The sequence below is a fragment of the Motacilla alba genome, chromosome 10 (genome assembly GCF_015832195.1).
Source record: "Motacilla alba alba isolate MOTALB_02 chromosome 10, Motacilla_alba_V1.0_pri, whole genome shotgun sequence".
In the NCBI taxonomy this organism is placed as follows: Eukaryota; Metazoa; Chordata; class Aves; order Passeriformes; family Motacillidae; genus Motacilla; species Motacilla alba.
This window is the reverse complement of record NC_052025.1, coordinates 7,829,285-7,853,439: the sequence shown is the minus strand read 5'-3', so window position 1 is coordinate 7,853,439 and position 24,155 is coordinate 7,829,285. Positions and strand designations below refer to the sequence as shown.

At 41.1% G+C, this 24,155-nt stretch overlaps 1 protein-coding gene across 3 annotated transcripts in view; it reads right to left on the bottom strand.

Moving 5' to 3' along the window:
• Positions 1-22,423, bottom strand: part of RAB27A (RAB27A, member RAS oncogene family) — a 29,367-nt gene extending 6,944 nt beyond the window's left edge. Inside the window, exon 1 of one of the 3 annotated variants that reach the window (XM_038146600.1) lies at positions 22,114-22,423. The gene's annotated coding sequence lies outside the window, so the exon portion shown is untranslated. Of the gene's footprint in view, positions 1-3,233; positions 3,372-11,614; positions 12,140-22,113 lie in introns of those variants that run through there. The other 2 variants (XM_038146601.1, XM_038146602.1) reach the window with 2 other exon arrangements.
• Positions 22,424-24,155: the final 1,732 nt, after the last annotated feature.

Genomic DNA, 24,155 nt, shown 5'->3' with positions numbered 1-24,155 from the left:
TGAGTAGCTACTGAGCCTCCCTCCCCCAAAACAAACAGTAGAGAGCTGCCTTGTGCTGTGTTCAAAGACATGAACATGAAAAGATAAGCCTAAAATAACCACTCTAGAAGCAACAGAAAACCAGCGTAAAATTGCCTCTTATGAAGGACAGAAAAAGATGCCAAAAATACAAAAAAAAAAAATTATGAAATAAAATTTTGAAAGAGTAATATCTGCTGTTTCAACTGTAAGTATTTTTGGAACTACTTGTAGCTTGAACTAGATAAAGATATTAATTTCAAGTTAAACACTGCAGTAGTTTGCATCAATGGAAAAACACCAATTAATTTCTTGAATATCAACTCACAGCTGGACGTCTAGAACAAACTGTGTCTCCAGCATGTGGGCGTCAATCACCACCATTCAGCTAAAACCGTAACCATCCTAAAAGCTTCACACCTTTATAATTGTCCCAGTTACAAGTCAGAACCGTGACTGGTTGATGTGGCCATAAGCAGCTTACTAAAAAGCAGACACTGGTCAGATTTACGCCAGATATTCTCCAGCTGAAGAGTCAGTGGAAAGCAGCTGACACTTTTTTCCCTTTCTGAAAAGCACTGAAGTCTCCCCTTCTCAGCCAATGTTCATTTCACATTATGCCATCAATGCCAGTAAAAGCTTGCAGGAAGGGGGTTTAGGTGACAGAGTTCACACTCACTACTATGCCACAGCCAGCTAATTCACATCCTACTGTTGTGCTTTAACCAAAGTTTTGCAATAGAGTAGAAGGCTGAAAGGCAGAGCCCTGCAGCAAGAGTTATCAGTGAGCTTTTTACATAGATGCACCACAACTGCAGGACTGCATCCACCACATAGGTCTGAAGGAGCAGCACATTCAAGTAAGCAAGTTGAACAGGCAGCCCAAACACTGACATAAGAACATTTTCAAAAGAAATCAAAAACCCTGATCCATTAGACACACTCACATGTATCAGCAAAAATAATTTTGGGGGGCTTGTTTCATTTTTTAAATCCTCTCCCCTTGTTGGTGAAGGAAAAAAAAGTAAAACCAGATCACCTGTCTTGTAGCTCTACCAAAGTCTTTTCATTGAAATGTACCAGAAGAAAAGGAAAAGTATTTTAAAAAACAGAGATGGATTTTTTTAAAGACTGCATTTTATTTAGACTTCCATTGCACACATGGTGTTTCCTTTGCCCTCATGCTCTCAAAGGGCTAAGAGCAGTGTAAGCTCATCCTTTACTCAAGCACATGTTCTTTCAGTCTCAAGATCCCTAAATTAATTGTTGCTTTAAAAAATTTAGATGTAACTCTTAGGGCCAGTATATTACATGAAGACAGGCTTGCTTCATGCCTTTTACTGTGCTATGCCACCTGCACAGAAGTATTTGCCTTGTCCTGTTGGTTTTCTTTTGGGTGGCTATAGGTGTACAGAACACACTTTTAATAACAAGTACCAATGACAGAGCTGATTCACCATGCAACCTGTGCAAGACCACACAGAGGAAGGAAGGGCACTGCAGCCGTGCCACAGAGCTGTAGGGAACTGTTACAGTTCAGCTGCACCTTCCACTGAACAGGGCCGTGAAAGCTCTGGCCAAAACAGAAAGGTCAAGATTAGGCTTTGGGGAAGTGAATACCCCCAAAAAAAGCTATTCCGAGTGTCGTATCTGATTTGTAAAGTGTTGTCAGGACAAACATGCCTCATCATTTGGCCCACTCAATTCTTCCTGTGGTTGGTACAAAATACAATTTCCGAAGGACTGACAGAGGGTGAGGCACCTTTCACAGGAAGGGTTCTAAAAATGCCTTCTAAAAGGTTTGCTTGAGAAGGAAATTTTTTCCTCTGGTTTTGAAATGCACACACCTCTCACTGCACCCCGTAATGTCAATCTATTATTCAAATATCTCCAGGGAGTGGTTCTTGTGAAACCCTGCACAGTTAACCTATCCTCGGAGACATGTAAAGAGCTATTTTCATAGCAGTTTCAAGCCTTGTCCTCCTCCCTGTACAAATATTTAAAAAGTGATCTCCACCCTCCACTTCCGAGACCGGCAGTCCTAGTGTCCAGACACATTCAGTTTCACATAACAGAAATAAGAATATATTCACTGTAAAGTACATTCACAGCAACAACTGCTCTGAAGCTTTTAAAAAGCATGGCCCTGTTACTAAAACCCATCCCATTTTTTCCTTCCAATTTTGCTTTTTTTTAAATTAGGCTTTATAGCTTCACACTTTCCAGTCTTTCCTTCCACTTTCCCATACCTCGTATATCAGGAGAGTAGGAGGAAGAAAAGAAAGATTCTGAAAAAACGAATTATACAATTAGAATTCACCAGGTCACCAAAACAAAATTGTTCCCAAATCTTGCTTCTAAGAGTAAGAACTCCTTAGGTAAAAAAAAAAAAAAAAAAAAAAATCAAAAATGGACTCACTTTAAGCTCCACATCAAGCCCTCCACAGTTTTGCCTGTGGTAAATCCCTCCTGAAATCCCCTTCAGCTCTGGCTTTGCACTTTGCCTGGTATGCAGGGGGACAAGAGCTATGAACAAGTGCTGGAAAAGCTCCACTGGCCTTTTCCATGGCTGACAGGACCCTCACAGCCTGCATTTGAGCTGTGCCTGTACAGCTGCTGCTCTGGAGCTTCCACACACACAGATCAGGCCTTCTCAAGAAGGGATTCTCTCCAAATCAAGTGCTCCTCTTGTTCCCTGCATTTCCTAGTCTGAGGTACTTTCACATTACAGACATCAGTGTTAATGGGTTCATCTTTTTGCCTCCGGGACACAGATATCACAGCACTATTGTGTGATAAAACATTCCAGACCATGGGAGATTTGCTCCTGTATAAATTAAGGAAATAGCCTTGACATGCAGGAATTCCCCCGTGCAGAATGGGAATAGGGGACATGCTTCCTGAACTGGCCATACACAAAACATGCAACTCTTGTGCTGCTACTGAGCTGATGGAAAGAAGGAAAAAGGAACAAGGCAAAAGAGATGAATATATGGAAACACAAGCAAAAAAAACAAAACAAAACAAAAAAAAAAAAAAAAAAAAAAAAAAAAAAAAACAAAAAAAAAAAAAAACAACGAAAACCCAAACAAAAGCATTGATCTGCAAATAAAAACATGTATATATACACACAGTGTAAAATTCAGGAAATCTGAACATGCCCCTAATCAGACAATGCTCAAGCACATCAGTTTAAAGTAAGGTATATCACTTACCCCCAACTCTGCAAAAGGAATAGTTAGGGCACGCTGGAGATAGTACTTCCAGTAGGAGTACTTTTCCAGCACCACCTCTTCAGCACACAGCCAAGAGGCTTACGTGTCAGCTGTTTGCATCCACGTTGATGGGTGCTCAGAGATAAAGAGGTGTGCCCATGTCTGTGTCTAGGAGGGTGCTGCCTCACTGCATGGCTGGCAAGCAATTACACAGCTCACATGTCCCTTTTATTCCTAGAGGCAAACAGCATTTCAAAAGATATTTGTGCAAGACCTGCCTTGGAACAGATCTAAAGTTGCTGCAAAATCACCCACACACCTTTACACATTTACATTGTTCCCAGCAGGGGTTTTCATTCAAAAATGCATTAATGATGGAGTATATGGATCACACCTGTTCAGTTATAGCTTTACATTCTTTACCTCTGGCTTGAGAATACAACAATCTTTAACGTAAACTGTTTCCTTTCTGTTGAGGCTCCATGCTTGTGATTAGAGCTGACATGGGCATTGGGGGAAAATGAAACAAAAATCCCCCCTAGACAGAAAAACAACACACTACAGATCTCTCAGTGGGCAATAATCCATTGGTACAGATTTGATTATTCTGCAAGTGCACATCAATTCATACAAAAAAATTTTTCCACCAAGGCACTACACAAAATTAAACTTTGAGAGTGTTTTATGTGTCACTCCATCTGTTCCAGCAGAAAAACTGAGAAAGCGATCCACAGTGCAGAGGAGTAAGTCGGTAATCCTGTCACAGCAGCACTGCCGCCACACTGCAGCGAGGCAATCAGCACATTCCTGCTCAGCGTGGGTGAAGCACACTGCATGGCCTCACCCTGCTCTCAGGCTCCAGCAGCACCTGAGTGCTCGAAGAACTGGTCAATCAGACACCAGCCAGCTCTGTCCAAACAAGGGACAGGGACTGAAATAATGCTCCTGCTTAGTCGGCACTCGGTTAGACGCGCTTTGTTAAAACCTGCCAGATCCATACAAATGCAATGTAAGCACATCATGACAACGATTGTTCATAAACTCAAGTACCTGCTGTGCTGGGGGAAGAGAACTAATGAATATGCACTTCACCAAAATGTTCTAAACTGCACTATTGTTTTTCTTAGGAAAATGTATGTCCTGGCTCGCTTTAGGTGTGGTCAAAAATGACACTTTCTGTGACTTCTGGGGCTTTTCTGTAACATAAACAACATGGAAAAAAATAATCCTTGGTTACTTTCAATTGCTTTACCAGACATTTTACTGTTACAATGAATTCTAAGGAATTGCAGGATCATTGTCTAAGAAGCCCCACTTTCCTAGAAAGATCTAACTGATTTTAAGGGTGCTCAAGATACATAAGAACCTGCAAAACTAGGTACAAAAACACAGGCTGGGAAATTTTAGCCTCCAAACACTGATGTCACTTTTACTTGGCTGAAGGTGCTCTACAACCATTTTTCAGCATCGCTGCAACTGCAGCATTTTGAGAGCACAAACTGACGGGCACACAAAGCACTGTGAGAATGAGTTACTATGGGAGATACAAAAAATGATAATCCCACCCAGAAAAGGGGCACAAAAGGGGAGCAGCAGGTCTGGTGTGGTGAGAACCTTGCACAACAGGCCAGGCAAGGGAACAGCAGATTCTGGACTATGTTTCCAGAAAACCAGGAGACACTAGGAATGGAGAAGCCAGGAAATGAAACAAGTTAGTTTTGCAATTGCATTTGCATTTCAGCATCACCAAACCAACAATTAGGCAGCTGGATTTCAAAGGTTATCTCAGTTACACAAATGAATTAAAAGCAGCATGGAACTGGGAAAAAATGAAGAATAAAAGCAGGAATATTGCAGTTGGTTATTCAACACTCCCCGTACAGGAAGACTTTTGTGCAGCTTCAACTTCTGTGCAAAAAGCACAGCACCATCTCTGTTCCCTCATCACTTCCTAACATTTTCATGCTCCATGGTAAGGAAATACTGGAGATAAAGAAAGATTTGCAATGCTATGTGATGAAAACAGTTGATCTGTCCCCCTCCTAGCAACAAGAGCTTTTGCCTCACAAGTTACCTCTTTGCACTCTCATCAGAAGCTGCTTTCAAATTACAGCACTTAAGCAAACATCTGTATAAAGTGAATAAACTCCAGAGTAACTGGGGAAAGTAAAGCAAGCATTTTTAATTTCTTTTAAGCAGTTCCACACTACTTACTCCATCCTCAACCATTCCCCTCTTCCTCTAATAAATGCATTAAGCCGCACTGGCTTCCAAGTGCTTCCATGCTTTTTCACTGGTTTCTAAACAGGAAATTCAGAGCAATGCTCGGCATCCTCCCTAATGTGACAATTCTGACCACTTTGGGACCCACCTCCTTCCTCAGAGCCCAACCTCAGTATCTGGAATACATCACTGCACTGTACCTACTCTTCACAGGATCAAGGAATTATGAATTACAGTCTTACACAGATACACACATTTTCCAACTGTTTCTGACAAAACAGGAGCCACAAGGGTTTCACCCATAAAGTTGGTCATATTCACAGATGGGAAATATCCATGAGCCTGACCACCCACTGATTCAGCAGCACTTTTAAATTCAGAAGGGCAAGAAAAGAGAGCATGCTTCTATTTCTGCCCACAGAAATAGCCACCAAAGGGTAAAGGAGAAGAGAATAAGAATCACACAGGATGGTAAGTATTGCATATTTCTTTAAGGAATAGTTTGGTGTTCCAGGAGATAAAAATCTCCAGCAGATAAGCAAACACATGAAAATGCAGAATAAGAGGAATGATAATTCTTTTTTTTTTTTAAGTTAAAAATCTAAAAGCTGAAAAAGGAAGCAGTTTCATATGTGCAGGTAAAATATTAATGGAATGGCATCTCAAAGAAAACATGTGCAGGTACTCATGCTAAAGAAAGTGTAAATTATGCTCTGCCTATATGGGTGATTCAGTGGACTGTAATACATGTCAGTCAGGCCATGATCTTTGTTTAATTCCATTAAAGCACACACTGTAAATGGCCAGAGGAAAATATTTGCAGCCTCTTAAAAAACCTAATATAGATATAGATATATTTCTCTTTTGGAACAGGAAAGTTCTCAGCTACCTTCTACCTTGTTTCATAGGCCAGATAACCTGGAATACAGAAAATAATTCTCCAAGAGGTTACACTGCCAAACTTATGAAGGATACCAGATGCATCCTGCATTAGAGAGGAATAATCTGGCGAAATAAATTACCCTGATTAGGACAATTAGAAGTCAATGGAGAAGGTCAGCTACCAGACACCTGAAGATACTTCCAAATCATTGTTAGATAAAAGTGAAGATCACACAAATATGATACAAATGGGACTATAAAACTATATCGTTCATCTAATATGATGTGGGAAAGCACACAAAGGGGTGAGGCAGGAGAGAACTGCAGTGCAGAATTTAATCCACCTTTTCATCCTTTGGACTGGGAAATACATGGGGTTTTTGTTTTTCATAGGAAGTAAACACTTTTCCTTGCTAATCTGGTTGTTAATTGGAAGATTCAACAACCTTATTTTCAGCAGCCACTGCCATTCTTTAGCATTATTGCTTTTCTGTATTATTGAGATCTAAACAAACAGGGGTCCCAGTATAGAGGATTTCTAACATTTTGTTCTTCTAGTTATTTATTAGCAAGTTAAATGCTTTCTCATTATTTAGATGCCTTTGAAATATCAAAAAAAATTTAAGTCCATCAGAAGCTTTCTGAAAGCAGCTAATCACAAGGCATCGTGGCCTTTTGGAGCAGGACTAATGCCATCATTCTTTCAGCAACCAGTGAAAATATCCTGTTCCCCAGAACATTTACTGGTTATCAAAGTTACTGACTGAATAATTAAGCCATGTCCATTTCTAGTGAGATGAAAAACTATTATCTGTGGATATCAGACACAACATTAGGAATAATAAAAAGTAACCGGTGAAAATATTTAATCAGTGGGATTTCTTAAATGAATGTAACAAAAAGAACAAAATAAGTTCATAGCTATCTGTGGGAAGGCATGGGAAACTGTCAGTTAAAACCCTGTCCAGCAACAAGAAAAGGTTATTCTTCTACTCCTCAAATCCAGCATCACAGGACAGTCAGAGATGCTGAAGCAAACAAGGATACATAATAGACAGAGATGGAAGGATAGATCCAGATTGATAAAACTGAGGCTCACAGCTAACATTCAGTTCTCCCAATCTTTTAAAAATCAGAAAATCTTGACAAAAGCATCCGTGCAGGTGCAGATCTCTCTGGACCCACCTGAGGTAATGCTGCCATGAAGAGCCAGTGAGAGCAGTGCAGGCTAGCAGCAAGAAACTTCAAAGAGTTTGACAGGTGAGTGGCAGCTGTGAATAATCTGCTCCTTAGAGGTCTCAAAAAGAAACCGATCCTTTAATTTCAGAGTCTGTAATAGCTACAGTCTGAGAAAGAGATTTTTCAGCTAGCAGGACTTGTTCAGTATACATGCTTGGAGACCGTGAGTGTATGTGATGCTTCCATGTCTCATAAATGCTATGAAAAGGTTAGAAATAACTTGCTAAGAATACTCTGGCCATAACTTAACGTGCCTGTTACATAATAAAACAGCACTTTTGCCTGCAATAGGCTGTATTCAATAGGCCACAACCTGTTCTCTTCAGGAAGTCACTAATGTGCGACAGCCAAGCAGAAATCTTCACAGAAATCTTCGTGTGACAGCAAGACACAGCCACTTTGGAGCATGCTTGTGGCTCAAAATATCACTCGAACTAAAGCAAAGCTAAAACTACAGTGTTTGACTGGGCTTTTCTTTCAAGAACTGAAAGCCAAGCCCCTACTTCCACCCTATCCTCCCTTGAACAGCTCTGGGACTGCAGCACAAATTATCACTGCCCAAGCCTTCTACTGAGGCCCTGCTGTCTGCCAAACTACTCAGACAGTGCTTTGGCAAAACGCTGGCTTCGATTCCTGTCCTAGCACAGCTTTCTAGAGCCTCAGGGAAGGCATAATTCAAAAGAAGCACTGATTAAGCAGCCTGATCTGCTCAACACAAAGCTTCCATTCAAAAAGCCTACTGTTTTCCAACCTGAGTTGCCAACAATATTTATCTCACTGCTCAGATCAGAATCCCATAATACAGCATGAATTATAGTGAAATCCTGATACACAGCAAAGACTCCTGAGATAAACAGCACAGCAAACCAGAATGTCTTACACTAATTGGTGTTATTTAGGAATATATGAGCAAGGAAAGCAAAAAGCAGCCCAAGTCTAATGCCACAGTTTGCCCATACCTTTCCTTTTAGTTATTCCCAGATGGAGGGAGAGCCCCAAGATGGATGTAGAGTAAAACCCCACCTGAAACCTGGCAGCTGTTGCCAGCTTTTCATGCTGTAGGTGCCTTCCTAAAGAACTTTTTCATAACATTTCATGCACACAAAGCATCCTCAAGTTTCACTTGAACTGACCTACAGTAACAGGCAATTCCCTACCTCTACCCTTAGAAGTCTTCAATTAAAATTCAGAATGGTTCTTTTTATAGCTAATAAATGGCTTAGGCAGCAGTGAGCTTACAGAGCAAGCACCTCTATAACCTAAGTTCAAGAAAAATATACGAAGCTTTTCTATGAAAATAAATTGCCAATCAGAATGCTCTAATTGATCCAAGCAGTACAAGTTTCCTGTCAAAAACTGTGTCAGGGAAATGTGTATGCAGTTATCACACCACAGTGCATACAGACTGTGCTGGCTTGGTGAGACACCAAACAGAAATGTTGTATGCTTGTCAAGAACTCAAAAATCTCACACAAACTGCCAAGCCAACTTCATAGAACAATTCTACACCATAACTGAGAAAGGCATCAAACCTCTGAAATGAGGAATGGAATATAAAGGGCAAGTAATAGGAAAGAATCTATTCAGCTATGCCCTTCTGAGCACAAGTCACAAGAAAATGGGAGTATGCAATAGTACTGTCCTACAAGAGTTTCTATATGAAAAGTCTCATTAAAGTAAATGCTGGTGTTTCATCTTCTGCTGAAAGACTGACTTTGGTTTGCAGCATTTGGTTTTATTTTAAATCAGTGCATGTGATTTACTATAGAAGCAACTAAAAATCCAATAATGAGATTCCAGTAAAAATAAATTAAGTTTGTGAAAAAAGAAAATCTCAGTCAGCACTAATCAGTAGAGCTACCATGCCTGTAGTGGAGCTGTGATAAGTGACCCACTCACTCCCAGAGAACTGCCTCACCAAGATCCCAGTTTTTCTGTTTATACCAACAGTTGCATCACAATGTATCAAAACAGATTTTTAAAATCAAATTTTATCCCTATGTCACAGTGTTTAAACAAATTCAGAAGTAGGAACTACACTGTTTCTTACTTATGAAATAAAATATTTTAGAAGACCAAATAAAAGTTACTCCTTTTTTTCCTTCCCATTTTCTAGAGCTTATTTCTCTCCTTCTACTAGGATACTTCCAGATCTTTTTCCATTAACTGCTTTTAAGATTTTTTGAGGTGATTCTAAGTTTTCTATAGTTTCAGAATTTTTGTTGGTCTTTTTTTTTCTTACTTTTTTTCTTAAGGAAAAAAATTACAATTTCTCTTTAATGCCATTGTTAGTGACATGCTTAAAGAAGCCCAACTGAATTAGATTCCCAGCTTGTCTTTACCAGGCTTTATTACTGAGGCTGTTTTGTTTAAGATAGCCATAGTTATAAATGAAAGACATGTTGGAAACATGCAAATATACTGAAATCCAGCAAGACTATGGTGAGGGAAAGGGTGGTGGCACCAAATGCTAGCACATTGTTTTGGAGTGTAAAAAAGAATTCCAACATTATCAAAATTTAATCCTCATATAACTTAGGCTATTAAAAATCACAGCACTAAAATGTGCTAGAAATAGTTTCTGTAACACATTCAAAATGCACATGTGATACAATAAATGAAATTATTATGTAACAGTAAATTACAGTGAAGCAGCTACAACAACCAATCCATCCAACACAGCACAGGAAATACAAAAACACTAAGCCAAGCATCAATGTTTACAAAATCCTTTTTTCCAGTTATTTTATATAAACTTTTCATACACTGGGGATGTCTATAAGGAAACAGTAAGAAAATATATTTATTGAACTACATTTATTAATTTCTCACTTTTCTGTCATTAACACAAGTCACCTGTTGATGATCTGGAGGAGAAAAATAACCTTAATACATTCTATGCTAGACATCAAATAAAACCCTGGGAAAGCCTTGTGACCTCCACAGAAGTGGAGAAGAATACTGTTTTCTGTTCTCTGAACAACTCCTCCTTGGTTATTTGCAGTCTATAAAAACTGGAGTTTTGGTTCATGATTAGAAAAACGCTGGTAAACACATGGCTAGAAAGGATGCTTGATTACAAAATCATGCTTGGGGTGACATGGCATGACTTAGTCAGATGGGTACATATATTCTGAGTTTGTTCCAAATGAGATAGAAAACACAGTAATAACAGCCCAACTTTTATGATAATTAATTCTAAGATTCAAGTCATTACTATATGATTGAACAAGGAATGTGAACTAGATGAGCTCTCATGGTCCCTTGCTATTCAATTTTTTTTTTTTGTAATTAAAAATAACAGCCTGTGCAACACACCACGTTCATGCCTTTTATCATCCCTTTAGCAAACACGATAACAAACATGGTGGTGCACAATGCAGTTAAAAACCCTGCCATTCTAAAGGACTGTTTTATTCAGTATAATTCATCTTTAAATGCCAATAGGAACACAAGAAGAAACAGAGGGGAAAAAAGTTCAAGCACTGCAACATTTAAAAATACTGAGTTACTTTGGCCAGTATTTTAAATGTTTTTTGCACGGCACACTTTACTATCAGGGGTCTAATTGTACCTCCCCTCCAGAAGAAGTTTTGATAAGTTTGCCACAGAAGGCAGTGTAGGCTGATGACTTTGGACCAGAACAGGCATCTTATGGCTCCTGGATCCAGACATTGCTCACTGCTGTCATTTTATTTATTTTGTTAACAAACTTACCCTGGTTTGTATTTAAGTCTGACTGATTTATTTATGAAAAGCAATGACTAAATACATAAAAAAGAGCTGCAGTTTTGTCATTTAACCCCAAAGCCTGTGTTACATAAACGAAGTGTACTCCCCAGTTTTACTTTTCCCTCCAGAACAGGAGGGTGCAGCAATGCTGAACTCTCAAAGTCAGAATATTCCAGGCAGCTTGTTAAAGTGCAGCAACAGTGTTTCAAAACTCGGTACAGAAGAACAGCTGGCACAGTCAGCTCAAGGAAAACAATGTAATAAATCATCTGAAAATAAACATAAAAGAGAAAGTGTTTACATACCTATGTTTAACAGCTGTGAATGTATCTGTAGTTTTCCAAATGTGCTTCAGTGACAAGTTTCCTGACACAGGTCAGTTCTCTTGAATACCATAGTCATGCAAAAAGAGCCATTTCCCATCTACAGGAAGCATCAGCAGAGAAAGAAATAGAACCAAAATAGTGTAGTTCAGACTAATAGCTCTAACATTCACAGGGCATGGGAAGCTGCCAGCCCCACACAAGCACCCTCCCCACCTAATTACATTCAGCTGCTTGTCATGTGGTCTTGCTGACCGATCAAGTGATCTCTTTTCCCCCTTTTAAAAGTGAGCAAAGTAGCTAACTAGATCTCCCTAAACCAGGTAATGCACCTCGAACCTTTGCATAAACTACTGACCCTCCTCTTTGTCTTAGGGAGAGGAAGTTGCAATGTGTGAGCACAACTTTTTCTAAGTATACAAAAAAAAAAAATACAGTGAAAACACTAGTCTATTATATTGAAATACAGCAAGCACCAAAGTTCCCCAAACTGGTTTTATTTCTCACCTGTACAGACAGCAGAAAAAGTTACTGATTACAAAACTAGCAGACACACCAGAGAGAGACCATGCGAGTAGGAGTCGGAAGGATTTGGGAGGACAGTGGCAGCTGTACCATAGGGCTTTGCAGGCATCTACATACAGTCCTTTCTGCCGAACCACTTCTGATGGCAACAAGCTCCAGGAAGAGCTCAGAGTGAGGATGTTGCCAGAAACTTTCTGAAATGCAGACATGCAGACACTAAACCTGCAATCTCCTGTCCCTGCACAGTCCTAAGAGACACATGCAGACATTTTAAACATTTAAATAACTTCAAGGAAATAAAGCTACTGCTTTAACATGTAAACCAACTCTTCGATGAGTCAGTTCACAAGGGCCTGTTAACACAGGCCCCCAGGAGGCAGAATCCACAGCTCTGCCCCAATTTCAACACCAGGGTCTGCACCGAGGCACTCACTGGATGGAGAGCCCTGCACTGGGCCCAAGGGATGGGGCAGGACCTTCACAGCCCCACGAGGCCTCGTCCCCTCTCAGCCTCCCTGACATTAGAGGTGCTCACAGGAGAGCGCTGAAAGCTGTGGACAAAGCTACTTTTGCACTCACCGTGTAAGATTTAGCTGATGTGAGCTTTTGCAGACAAGTGTCCTTGCACAATCCTTTCTTCTCTCAGTTTCTTTCCTCAAGCTGCTTCAAGAGCAGCAAAGAAAGGAAATTAAGGTGGTGTCTCAGGCTAATCTCCAACCTTATAATTTAAGAAGTGCTGCAGACAGGCTGCTACAAATATTTAACATATGGATTCATCTTCCCATAACAAAGACAACTCCACAAGCTTCTTAACTCTCATTTATTTCAGTGCTCAAATATCTTGCCTCTTTTCATGTGAATCAAGGCAATTTTTATTTTCCTTGCCCTGGTGAACATCTAAGTTCTATTACAAAGAGCTGGAACACTTTTTCATGCCCTGCCTTAGCATTTTTCCAGCATTAACTAAAATGAATTTCTTTGACATTTAGTTACAGGTTGTAATTTTTAAAACTCTATCCGTTCTTGGCTCAATCCAATCTTCTGAAAATTTCACCAGTTTTAGAGGAAAAGGCCCTTTTTTGCTTTAATATGCAATTAAAAAACATAATTATGCTTAATGTTCAGCAACATGCACATTTTTAATCTTTAACTGCTTGCTTCCCTGATCAATACCAGCACATTTGCTCAACTGTGAAGAAATATTCAGACCACAAGCACACTAGAGTGTCTGGTAATGTCTTTTGCTCCAGAGTGCAGAAGGAGGAACAGGATAAGAAGTGTTGACAGACAAAGCAGCAATTCTCCTGCCATGTTGCAAACAGCCCTGGGGGGTAACTACACACACTAAGCACAAACTGTCTGGAAGCCTCAACCTCAATCTCTCTCAATGTAAATGGAGATCAAACTCTTCCATACAGTCAGACGTTTGCCATCTATAGTGGGAAAACAATTAATAAATAATCCCCAGACTTCAGTGTTTTATTTCAGGATGAAATGAGGCTGCTCAGCTTGTCTCTTACCAACTTAGTGTGAGGAACACCAACTAATTCTTCCTTCCTCCCTACCAGGCAAGGGTTTTATCCGAAACAGTAAGACTTTGCCAGAAAGGTACAGCTGAAATAAAGCTTTCTTTGTGAGGGTGAAGTTACGTTGATTTCAGACGGGAGAGTTATGAACTGGGAGGACATCAATGTTTGATTATTTATAGTCTCTGTTTTTAAACAAACATGTTCCCAGCCTCTCAGCAAATGCTGCAGAGGCAGCTGAGGCAGCCCTGCTGTGGTGGCAGGAAGCAAACACAAACCAAGCAGCAACAGCTGGAACAGGAACCACTGCAGGCAGCCCAAGGTGAGCCTTCCTCCCACTGCTACCCCAGTCCTAGGGGGTTGTAAGAGCTTGGACAATTTCTTAGTTTATGTAGGCGATCAAAATTACTGAAACTGTGAAATGTAGTTTTGAAGCTCCAGCTCTACAAAGGAATACCTATCTACTCAGTTATTCAATATTCCCAATGTTTTAACAAGTTTTATGAACAAGATGATCCGAATGCATGGAATTTATGGTTTACTTGTAAAACTTTTCTATGCTTTACAGGCCTAGGAATTTAGCAGAAAATTTGAGGAGTTAAACACAGTGAACAGTGTGGAGCATTCTTCAGTGTAAGCATCAGAATATTTGCCTTCACACACTCCATACCCTTGACAAAAGTTGCAGGTGTCCAGATGTTTCTTCTATAAGAAAAATGCTGGATTGTTACCTGCCTGCAGAAATCTGCTCCTGGAGACAGGAATAGGAGAAGAATTGGATCTAGTACCAGCCCATGTCAGATAATGCTACAGGACTGTTTCCAAAGCCAAGAGCCGTGCCTAACATCAGTGTCATCTGCCTCTGCTCTGCAGTAACATGCCAGTACTTCAGGACAGAACTAAAAGGACCTGAAAGGAGGAGATAAATTCCATATAAAGGACTTTTTTTTTCCCTGGAAGGATATTGGTGAGACGAAAGCAAAAGAAAAAAAGACAAGCCACACTCACAAAATCAGCTTTCACACCAGAACTGTTATAGCTAAACTTTGCCAGAACCAAATCATGAAATATCCCTTCAGTGATTAAAATAAAAGTAGGTCAGGCAGGCCTTCCTGCTACCCAAAGGCACAACTGCTAAATATTTAGTAATATTATAAAGTAAAGTAAAACTTTCATTTTGTTCTTTCAACTGTAAGCCAATCTAGGCAATTTCTAATAATGGTGACAGAGCTTTTTTTTTAGCATTGCATGTGATAAAGTATTGGCATATTTAAGATCTGTAGTACTTTACATAGAAAGGAGGTTCTTAAAAACAATCCCCTCCAAAAGAGTCTCCAGATAACTAACTTCCAAGAATTACCAGGGTCTCTTCAACAATAAAAAGTTAACAGTAAAATAATCAACAAATTAAAAGCATCAATTTTGCTTTCATAGAACATCATGCTGCCTAAAGACAGGAATCCTTTGCAGCAGCTGGGTACTCAACATCAGCACTTCAAAAATCATTAGACCAAACTCTGTCATCAGAAAAAAACATCAAAAGACTGCTTCCCAAATAAGATTTATATATGGTTATGTTTGACCTCAGAAAAGATTAGTAAAATTATCCCCAACAAGCGATCCTAATTGATCTGTCAATTCTGTCAGAACTGCAGCCTCTGCCTCCACAGCACTTTCTATTATGCAGTCTGTCCCAAGGCAAAGCCAAGTGGAGGTGCCTATTCCAGATCTGAATCAAAAGGGGGAGGAAAGAACCCTTTAATATTTGAACCAGGTTCTCTCTCTCTTATTACAGTTCTGAAATATCAGAAAGAAAATAGTACTAAAAAATACTGTTGTACATGTCCTTGTATAAGATGGTACAACACCAAGAAATGGTCAAAACAGGTTTATTTAAAGTAGCAATAAAATGTGTATGAAAAAACATGATTATTTGTTTTGAGTGAAATGAGCAAACGTGATCATTTTGTATGCAGGAAATGGTATTTTGGCAACATTCACACTACTCAAATTACATAATCTGTACTCAAAAGACCACTTTACCTAAAGATGGATAAATTATTTGACGTGCTACAGTTCTTCTGTGAGACTGTGTTGGTTCACATCTTGTAAGACCTACAAAGTGCAGGCCTGACTGCATGAAGAGAGCACCTCGAGCAGCACTGCATGAGACACCAGCAGCCGTGCATTGGGTGAGAAGCTGTAAAAACACACCAATAATCTGATGTCTCTATCTTCAGCCTGAAGAGCTACAAATCTCATTTTAGATCAATGATCTTTATCTACTTTAAAGAGTTGATGACTAAGTGAACTTTCTTAATTAAAAAACAATATCTTTACAGGAAGCTGTTGTGCCCATTTAAAGGAACATGTGCACTACAGCTACCTAAGAAAGGATTTTCAATGTTTTACAATCCTATATTAATATAGCTTTGAAAGTTTCTGTCATATATCTATCCCCACTTCAGCTGAATTGATATGTGTTTATTCTTGGCACTACCTGATCCAACATGTTATTTGAAAACCAATCTCAGCAGAGCTGGGTTTTCTTTCCAGCACAAGAAGAATCTGTTCACATCTTTTCTGATCTACTTAATAGAGCAAGTGGTTCATCATTCTCCTCGCAAGCTGTCAACAGTGCCTTTTGCACTTTAACTCTGCTCTCAGGAGGAAACATGGAAAGGTTAATTATGTGAACTATGTGGCAGACAGAGAAGTCTGCTGCTTCTGAGCTACAGCAAAGTATTGCTTCTGCAGTGCATTGTTTGATCTTCCATGCAATAAAGCACATGAAACCAAATTAAACACCTGTGATGCCTATTTTTTTCTACCATTTCTTAAAGCATGAACACCATTAACATGAGAGCTCCTTCATATTCCCATTTGTTCCGTGCCTCCCCAGGTTAACTAACCTGACTGGTTGATCTGCCTTCCTTCAGGGAGTGCAAGAGGAATGGGTGGGCTTGGAAAGGTAGTGATTCTGCAGTACATTACCAAAGTAGGTCTTTCAGTGCCATTGGCCCCATTCCACTCCCTGTGTGACTCCCAATTACTAAAAACGTTACTGCTCCCATTCTTCATGCTCCCACAGGATGCTAGGCTGAAGAAAAATTCCCTAAGGCTCAACACACCACACTCAAGATTATGAATGCAATAAGGACTTCCTGGAACAAAGCTCCAAATTTGCAATGCAAAAAACAAAGCTGAAATGAGGACATGCCTCTTAGCCTGGTTTCCTAAGGAAACAAAGCTCATTAGAGAAGGGCAGAGACACTCAATTTCTATTATTGCTGCCTTCTCCCCCAGCATTTGAATCTGCTGACCAGCTTTAACACTCCTCTACAGAGGGCAAGAAACCACAAAGATCTGAACTTCCTGAACACTTTGTGAAGAAATGGTGAAAAAATGGCAGACTGGCTAAAGGGAAGAATGGGATGTGTGCCTCCCCTGAAAGCTGGCAGTTAAGAGTTTCCAGTTCTGCAAGGGAAACCCACCAGCTGCCCAGGTTGTACCTGCTGCAGCACATAATGTGACAGTCATTCAATTTTACATTTACTTTCAAGTTGGATTTAAAAGACACTATCTATTTTAAAAGCAAATTAAATTTAAGCACATCTATTATTAAAAAGTGAATGGAATAAAACCAGTGGAGTTTTGCCATATCAGCAGTTCAGATTTCAGGGAGGAGGAATTGTCTTCTGTTTCAAAACCTGCTGAAAAGCATGATTCCACTTTTGCAGCATGCTCTTTTCTCAGGCCTTCCAAAGCCTGCTCTGCAGCTCCTCCTGACACACAGCAGGATCTCTAGCCCTGTGGGCTATATCCAAACTGACAATTCTAGAAAACTATCAAATAAAGATTTATATTCACCTCTTCCATTTCATAGATAAAGAATATTTTAAAAACTACTACTTTACCAACTCTAACTTAATTTAATAACTCCAACTTATATTTATCCAATCTAAAATTACGAGAATTTTGCTACAAAATTCAGAAGAACACAATCAAATCAGACAGTACTATCTTCAAACTCTGTTAACACCATCTCTGTACAGAGATGTCTATCCTGACACCATCCCAAGAAAAAATATGGAAAAATTAAGTATTAGTCAGACAGTTCATGCCCCGACAGAAAAGACCTGTCAAGCTGAATCAGTGTTAGAGGAGAAAGTCAGTGGAGCATGTGCAGTTACGTGCACAGGATCTGAAAGTGCAGCATGAGAAAATCTGTTGGAAATGGATAATACCAGCAGGGCTAGCACTGCCCTGATACCTGTAGTTTGGGTCACATTCAGTCACGCATAAAGTTTGGTTTACAACAAAACAAGTGGGGGTGGGGGAGGAGGAATTATAATTAGCCTTTGCAATTGGAAAAAAAAAAAAAAAAAACCAAAAACAAAACAAGCCACCATAAAAAGACCCCAATTATCCAGGTTTTTTACTATAATCTGCATTCTGAATTCCAAGCAGACATGGAAAGCACCAGCCACTGGCAAGAACTGTAGCAGCAAATCATCTCATGCAAGCCTTGCATAAAACCATTTCACAGCACAAGCAGTCCCATGGCTTTGAGCCTTGAGTGATACCCTGAAATTCTCAAAATGCCCCATGACAGTCACACAATTATCAGCAGGGATCTCCAGGAGGAAGGTCATTTCCCTCAGCAACTACCAATATAAAATACTATACTAGCAAGACTGGTGGAGACACAGGAGAACAACAGAAAACTTGCATTTTTATTCATAAAAAAAATTTATTCCACCCTCCCCACCATGGATGCTTTATTAGTCCTTATCACCACTAGCAGCCTTCAGTCTAGTTCGAATATTCCCTTTCCCCAAGGATGTTACTGGAATGAATTGTTTTCTTCCTTTCAGTTCACAGAGCAACTGTTTTCCTTACAGTCTTTGGGTGATAAGGGAACCAAATGAAATATCTCACAGTTATGAAAATAATGAGCCAGGCCTTAAGAGTGAGACTAGGCTGACTTTGGACAACAGCACTTCTCCAGAGAACCTTCATCACTTCTAATGACATAAGCTTAATAAAAGTATTATAAAAATTGTGCATCCATTGTTTTCACTTTTGCTTTACATTCTGCTGTTTCTAATTCAAACCTGAAAGGAGCTTACATACCTGAAAGCCTATCCTTTCCAACTAAATAATCTGCCCTAATAAAAGGCATTGCTTCTACCCATGGAGCTCTCCTTACCTGAAAGTATTACTGAAGAATCAGTTTTTATCTACTTTGCTATTTATTCCTTTATCCTGGTATCACCTTTTAAACCAATAGCAGTACACAGCTGCAAAACTGCAGTCACATCTCCACACTTAATTTGGACTCAGCTATTTGATTTGTGTAGCAGTGCCCTTATACCCATCCAGTGTTTCATCTGCACATAAAATATTTCAGCATGGTGTACTCCTTACAGTCCTTTCATTCACATATCACATGTACACTAAGAATTACTGCAGAAGTGTACAGTTATTTTCAAAACACTTTTTGCAAGTGCCCAAACTTGACTTTTAATTTTAAAACATTGACTACATATTAACCAACTTCTTTTGTCCATTGCAAATCACAGATTTCTAGAAAAGTTGTACTCCTGCTAAGTTTGTATCTTCACTGCTGCTTCATGCCCCTTTGCTACCTTACTACCAGTCTTCACATTGTTTTCCAGAAGTGCCTTTTTCTGACACGCTTGATTCTTACCCATTTCTCAGCAGTAAAAGTATCAGACATAGAGAAAGAAAACAGCTATGAGAAATGGGTTTGCAAACTCAGGAAAATATCACTTCACTGGTATACACTTTGATGTTATCCTCAGAGCCATAGAAGAAAGGACATTTGCCTGGTGGTTTTTTTTTCTTCCTGTAGTCTAAAATACTGAAGAACTTGTTAGGTCAGCTCCAGAGTGCAGAAATGTGCCAGTATGTGAAAAGAATTCCACCACCCAGGATATGCAAAACTGTCACACACCCCCCCCAAAGCACCCCAGCCCTTTGAAGCCAAACCAACACCACAGGAAAAAAGGATGCTGGTTATATGTCATATTTTAATCTATATGCCATAAGGCTTATTAGATGGGAAAATAAATCACAGGCACTGAGACTATTTATTAATATAAATCAAAAGTAAATTCTGCTGGTTTATGTATGAAAATACAACAATGTAAGGGTGTTCCAGAAAAGAAAGTCAGGACTAGGACTCATTCACAAAGCTCCACTGGAGATAAAAGGATCATTAAATCATTAAGTGATATCAGCTGATTTAACATGGTTCAAGTTAGTCCTGCCTCCTGACAGGGATGCAGTTCTGACTAAGAAGAGAAAAAAAGATATGAGGAAAAGAAACCTCATAACCAGATGCTATATCCAGAGGAAGACTGACTGGGAATATATTTGTATAAATAGAAAAAATATATGTTTCTGCTAAAAAATCTGTCTTTTAGGTTAGAATTTATCTATCTATGCTGTACTTAAACAACTTTTTTAGGCATGTTTGAAGCCAGTGCTGTAAACTCAAAGATTGTATCTGCAGCACTGAGTGGTGTCTACAAGACAACGGGAGCAAAAGAAAGTTCCAGGGCACTGCTTATGCCCAGCCCAGGAAAAGTTCACCTATAAGTATCTAAGTAACCCTCTGCAGAACCAACCGCATGTGCAGAGTACAATCGTGCAGCTTTAATACAGATGAAAACATTTGATGATTAATTATTTACAAATGCAACTTAATTATTTTCTGAGACATCAACAGGGGGAAAGGAGTTCTCATTCTTTGTATTCCCCCTCTAGTGTCAATTTTGCCTGTTTCTTCAGATTAAATTAAATTCTAACCACCTCTGTTGACTGTGACGGACTGATCTTAGTAATGGTGTTGATCTGCAAGTGCAGGGTTATGCTGGAAACTGACCTGTCACTGGTCATTTACCAGCATGGCAGATACCTGGCAGGAACAGCATAACCAAGAATTCAAAGGCACACAGGGGTTACTGCACGTAATACTTGTTTCTGGAAATGTCAAATGCTACTTAAGAATTCTTTTATCTCACCTAATCTTCTCTTTGAAAGAAAAGGAAATGTGTAATCAAGTGATAAAATAATGTGTTCCCATGTTTAACAATAGTGATAAAACAAACTTACAGTCTGGTTTTAGACATCTGGTTGCTCATGAGAAATGTTGTTAACTGTGAAAATACACCAGTGTAAGTTGTAGCACACCCTCTCTCCCAAACTCCTTTGTGCAAGAGATTAAGTAGATGTAAACTCAGAATCCTGAACGAGAAACACAGGAACATGCTATTCTTTTTTCCATCTTTTTAACCATGCTTTTGAGACATTCATTTAGCATTACAAATACCATTCCTACATTTACCTATCAAGATTTGAAATGCATATTGCAGTATATGCTTTTCCCAGGCTGGAAAAGCATTGGAACACTCACAAAATTAGTAAAAGTCTATGATAAGAAAGAAGGGCTGAGAGAAGATGTCTACGTCAGATTAAGTTTCCAAGAAAGGGCAGAATAGATTTTGTAGAGTTTCAAAGAAAAACCTCCAAGTGCAGCAACACATCACCTTGCAGAACTAACTCCAAACACGTATGTGTTATCCTGATGAAAACCTCCTAAGGACCATCTAGGAGGGAAGTGTTAGAAGAGTCATACAGTCAGAAAACTTAAAATATTCCTGATACACGTCTAAGACATAAAAATTGAATGGTTTCAACAGTTCTAAGCATGTCCTTTATACTTTGCCAGCACCATCAAAAACACCACTTATATATTAATATACTGTAGTTACTTACAGAGTTAGAAAAATCAATAGGTGTTTCTAACGGATTTAGCTTTCTTTAGATCCAAGATCATCAAAGTGTAAATTCAGCCCAAGCATTACAAATCAGGCTGAAGGGCCTTCTCAGCACAAAGCCTCTCTCAGTCAAACATAAAATGTTCAGAAAGGAGCAACAGGTCTGTGGATAGTCACATACAAGATCTGAGTCCCGGCTAGGCAGACGGAACATTATTATAGTGCTCTCACAACGACTCACTATTTTTAAAGCCATTTTAAAAATTTAAACCAGACATGCAGTCCGCTTGTGCTCTGTAAAAGAAGCGCAGGTCTGTAGCGGGGGGAGCTCGCAGCTGCCGCAGCAGCAGCGCGGGAAGGCCCGAGCGGGGCTGTCTGTGGCAGCCACAGCCATGAGGGGAAGCACCTGAGGGGCGGCCCACAGGCCGAGGCTGAGGGCGTCTCGCTCTCATCTCCCGAGCGAGGCCCCTTTGTCAAAGCCCGGGTCGCTGCTCCGGAGCCGCGGGCCGCCGGCACCCAGAGCTCCCCGCCCGAAACACCGTCCGGGGCTCTGACAAGCCCTGTGCCAGCCGAGCCGAGCCGCCCCTGCTCGCTGCCCCGTTCGCCTCCCCTGCCGCCCTACCTGCTCGCCTCCCGGCCGCCGGAGCTCCCGCAGCCGCGTCACGCCGCACCTGCCTTCTTTTGGGCTCCGACCGTGTCTTTTCCGTCAAGGCAACATCACTTCCCGTACAGCCCGAGGTGGGGGCGGGCCGGGCGGCACCGCCCCGGCGTGTCCCGGCCCCGCCGCGGCCACCTGGGCGGGCTGAGCGCGGCCCGAGGGCAGCACCGCGCGGTGCTCAGCGGCGTTAGCCGGGCTGGCTCTTCAGCCCTTCCCTCCTCACCTCTCTGAGAGATCTCGCGCTGTTAGTAAGAATTCATGAGAGGCAAAACAGGTTTTGCAGCGAAAATCCGCGGTGCCGGGTTAGTGCACACCGCTGTGGGTTTAATGAGCTCTGCCCGCCGCCTGCTGGCTGCCTGCCTTCCCCCGCAAGGGAAGAGTGCTCTTCACTCTCAGCAGCTTCCCAGTAAAGGCTTGAAATCCAGCAGTCTCAAGAATTCAGCAAGCAGAGTCTTAAGCTCAGTTGCATCAATAACCCTTTCCACCTGCACCCGTTCAGACACCCTGTTTCTTGAGGCTTTTCAAATTCAACCATCATCTCTATGGACAATTCCAGTCTCTACATTTACAAGACCTGAGCTACACCTCTTCAAAATAACCTTTTCAATACCTAGTGGTACTGTAAAGGAAGCTGCTGGAATCACTGCAGTAAGTCAGTGATTGCACTGAACTTTGGTGGCAATATGTAGCACTTCCTTATAGAATCAGGGAATGGTTTGGGTTGGAAGGAGCCTTAAAGATCATCTAGTTCCAGCCCCCTGCCATTGGCAGGGGCACCTTCCACTAGACCGGGCTGCTCAAAGCCCCATCCAGCCTGGCCTTGGACACTTCCAGGGATGGAGCAGCCACAGCCTCTCTAGGCAACCTACGCCAGTGACTCACCACTCTCACTGTAAAAAATTTCTTCCCAATATCTAATCTAAACCTGCTCTCTTTCAGTTAAAAGCCACTGCCCATGTAATGTCATGTCCAAATTGCATTTACTGCACTCAACTGCACCTCTCAGCCCACCTTCTACTGCTATACTCCCATCTCAGTTCTATATCACTGCCTCCACCTACAACATTGTTCCTGACTTAAAATACAGACACACAGACAACTGGTTTCTTCCCTCATTCTGTCCAATCAAGATTCTGTGTTAAAACCAAAACCTGGCACAAGTCTGTCCCAAGATCTCCTGGGTTTGGTTTCTCTTTAGATTTACTGAAGTCTTGACGTATCTACTGATTTAGTTTCCCCAAGCCTCAGATTCTGTTATCAGACTAATCCACACCTACTCCAAGAGCCGTCCTGAGCTACACACTGAGGCTCCTAAGGACAACCCATTTTCGAGGCAAATTCATGTATTCAATATCTACTCACTCTGTCAGGAATGAAATCTGTGTATAAGCACATGTGGTACGTGTGTTTATGTACATATGGCCAGGTCTGATTATAAGCTAACAATACCAAAGTCGGGTGCAGTTCCCTTCTCAGCCATTTGCACAACTGCTTCCCCAGCTGAGCTGACGTATTAAGAACTGACACCATAAGAAGCAGAGAAAAAATGGTATTTATCACTTAGAGGATCAGATCACAGACAATCCAACAAAACCCATGAAGCATAACCACAGCAGCAGCTTTCTTTTTCGAGTTTCCTGATGTCACTTCAATTTAGAGGTGAAACAGCCCTTCAGGCATCAGCATGGCATCCATGATTCAACATTCACGTCCCGAAGTCTGGTACCAAACACGCAGGCACGCAGCTGCAGCAGGCGGGCGGCTGCAGCGCGGGGCCGGGCTGCAGAGGCGGCTCGGGCGGTTCGGCCCCGGCAGGTGACGGTCGCGCCGGCTCCGAGCGGCTCCATTGCCCCGACGGACGGGGCGTGCGAGGGCCGGGCTGGGCTGCGAGGCGGCGCCGGGGAACGGCGCCGCACGCCTCCCTCAGGGCCTCTTGTCGGGCGCGGCGTCCGGCGGCGGCGCGGCGGGGCCGTGTGGGGCCGCGGGCGGCTGGAAGAGCGGCCCGT